The sequence below is a fragment of the Rutidosis leptorrhynchoides genome, chromosome 11, assembly GCF_046630445.1.
Source record: "Rutidosis leptorrhynchoides isolate AG116_Rl617_1_P2 chromosome 11, CSIRO_AGI_Rlap_v1, whole genome shotgun sequence".
Lineage (NCBI taxonomy): Eukaryota > Viridiplantae > Streptophyta > Magnoliopsida > Asterales > Asteraceae > Rutidosis > Rutidosis leptorrhynchoides.
The window spans coordinates 124,561,104-124,565,000 of NC_092343.1; positions in this window are offsets into that span (position 1 = coordinate 124,561,104).

Here is a 3,897-nt window from a genome sequence, read left to right on the forward strand (position 1 = left end):
AGATGATTATGATCACAAAGATGAAGATGATGAATCGAGTAGCTGATGATCTTGGTATTGGTGATAATAGACGATGATGATTAACTGATGATGTCTAGATTATGGTATGATAATGATAAGAATATGATTATGATGTAAGATGATAACGACGAGGATGGAGAATAATGATTAACGATGATGAAAAGTGATGACGGCTACAACTTACCTCATTTCATATTTATTTTTGTTTACACCGAATACATTTTTACTAGAGTTAGTGGGCTTATGGAAGGTTTTCCTTGTTGGGCTCGTCAAATTTAATATTGGGCTGAGATCTATTGAAATCTTTTATGGACCGAATGTTAAGAAGAAGGGGAACCAGATAGACAGACGAGTTATATGTATTTTAAGTGAATAATATTCAGAAAAACGAGCTGGGTGTAATGGTTAAGAGAGTTAGTGGTGAGCGGGTGGTCGTGGGTTCGATTCTCGTCTGCAGCTTATCTTTTTACTTAAAGATTTTAAAGGGTATACTTGTTTTCTTATTATTATTATTATTTTTATTATTATTATTATTATTATTATTATTATTATTATTATTATTATTATTATTATTATTATTATTATTATTATTATTATTATTATTAATATCATTATTATTAACATTATTACTAACATGACCATAATTACTATCATTAATAAGTAATTAATAATAACATTATTATAGAATTACAACACTTTATTTATTATTAACATAATTTTATCAAATAAATATTAGTTACATAAAAACATATTAAATACACATAACATAACTATATTGTATGTTTATGATAAATATATATATATATATATATATATATATATATATATATATATATATATATATATATATATATATATATATATATATATATATATCATAAATACACATAACAGAAAAATTAATGATTCATATAAATCACTTAGCCGGAAATGCCCCGAATAAATCCAACGGGTGATCGATAATCCTGTTAGACATAAAAAAGTAGCTATCATTCCCTTTTCTGACGAATCATATGTTATGATTTCATTACCAAATAAGGTTATCAAATGAATTGTAATTACAATTGAAACAATAGAAAAGGAAATATGAGTTAATATATGCTCTAAAGTTGAAAATATCATAAAAATGAAAAAAGGGGGAGGGAATCCCCATATAAATTAATAATTTAATTAATAATAATATAATAAATATAATATAAATAGGGAATTTTAATTTTATTTATTTTTATTTTATTATAGGATGTATTGGATCTCTTTTAGAAGATGGCATGCCGCCACTCGAACTCGAACCGAGATGCTCTAGCACTGCTTCCTAAGAGCAGCGTGTCTACCGATTTCACCATAGCGGCTTGCTCGAACTCATAATATCCTATTTATATTCAATCGTCGAGATTGAATAAGTCAATTCACTTAAATAAGTTTTTTTTAGTAAAGATTCAAGTAGTTTATATTAGTCAAAAATAGAATTATTGCAACTAGAGAATTCTCGCGAAAAAACTTTTTTTCATTTTTGACTTTGATTGTCATTATTATTATTAATTATTTCTGCTTTATCAGATTATCAGATTTGATAAAAAAAAAGAAATTTTATCAATGAATCTAAAATATGTCTATTTTGGACTACTCCAAATTGATACTTGTACATAATATCTCAATAATGAAGTTTTTTTTATTGATTATTGATTGGACTGAAAGTTGTAGATATATGATAAATGCATTCCATATAGTATGTAAATGAAGAAGTAAGAAAGTTATCCAAAAATTTTAACATGAAATCATTTCAACAATTCATTAATTTTCACTAAAAATCTTATATCTGCCCTTCCCCAAAAAGATAAAAAATTTTCATTAGTGTAAAGGTCGATGGGGAAAATAAGACTCCCCACCACCAAAATCTGATTGAAAATATACTAAAAAAATACAATATTTTTTCTTTAGATTTCAGAAAATAGAAGAATTTTTATTTTAGACATCTTATAAGAAAAGAATAAGATTAAGAGTCAAGGACTGCCAATTGTTTATATTATTATTTAATATTATATTATGTATATTAACAAATATAGATATAGATTAGTAGTAGATATAGATATATATATATATTAAATTAGTAGTAGATATAGATATTAGATATATATATTAAAATAGATATAGATAATTACGGATCCAATTTTTTGAGTCAAATCCGTTCTTATTATTCCAATCTTTTAGGACTTAGTTGTTTTTCGTACAAAAAAACTTTTTGAATTCCCGGTAGAAAGAGATTTCCCTAATGACAAAGCTTTTAATGCTGCTCAATATCCTTTCCTTTTCCAAATATTTTTACGAATACGCTTTTTTGATATCGAAGTACGTTTTTTTGGAACTGCCATTTAAAAATGAAGAAGTTACTCATTGTTATAGTTGGATGTGAAAGACATCTATTGTTCAAAAGCAAAGCAATTTTTTTTCTTATTCATTATCTATTTTTTTTTCTCTAAAAAAGATTCTCTTCATAATCATAAAAAAGAAATATAAGAAAAGATTAGATATATCTGTGAAAATTTGATCAAAAATGACTTGAAATAACATAAAATTTTTTTGATTCCATACACTATTCGTAAAACCAAAAATTTTTGGTTTGGAACTCTTAATTCTCGTTGTTTATATCTCAAAGTTATATCTTTAGAATCTGCTGTGTGATAGAAATCAAACTTAATAAAAAAAATAAAGAACCTAAAAGACCTTTATTTTCGTCATTCTATCTATTCTTCTATCTTCTATTCTATACTTTATTTACATGTAATAAAATACCTCAAAGGATTGTAAACTTTTGCCTAAAAATGGGAGTCTTTTTTTAGTAAAACTTGAGACACCTAAATTCAATTTTAAAATTCTAATGAGACTAGTAAGAAACATCCATTTTTTTGATAAAAAAAAGTTCATTTTAGATCTATAATCTATAATCTTCGAAACTTTACTAATAAATTGTTTTGATTGAAATGGAAAATAATCAATCCCATAATGAATTAGTTAATGAGTTGAAATAAAGTAACTAAAATAAAGAGTAAAGAGTTTTTTTCATTAGACCAATGACTTTAGTTAATCCTATAATCCTATAATTCATATCAACACCAAGTACTCTTTTTAGCCTAAAATTTTAAGCTTGTTTTATTATTTTTATTAATATTATATTAATTTATATTGATATATTGAATAAGTATAAGTATTATTACGCAAATTTATAGTAATCGTAATAATATAAACTTTCCTATTTATATTCTTTTTATTATTATTATTGGTCATATCATTTCTCTAATTGTAATAATAATAAATATAAATATAATATAAATCCTAATATAAAATGACAGATTCCTAATATAAAATAAAATTATTAAATTCAATTTAAATTAACTAAATTGGTGCATATCTTATTTTTTAGTGACTTTTTCGAAAGAGGTAAGATCCGGTGAATCGGAAACAATTAATATTAATTAAGAATAAAAAACTTTTTTTATGGAACAGACATATCAATATGCGTGGATAATACCTTTTCTTCCACTTCTAGTTCCTATATTAATAGGATTGGGACTTCTTCTTTTTCCGACGGCAACAAAAAGTCTTCGTCGTATGTGGGCTTTTCAGAGCGTTTTATTGTTAAGTATAGTCATGATTTTTTCCATGAATCTGTCTATTCAGCAAATAAATAGCAGTTCTGTCTATCAATATGTATGGTCTTGGATTATCAATAATGATTTTTCTTTAGAATTCGGATACTTAATCGACCCACTTACTTCTATTATGTCAATATTAATAACTACTGTTGGAATTTTAGTTCTTATTTATAGTGATAATTATATGTCTCATGATCATGGATATCTGAGATTTTTTGCTTATATG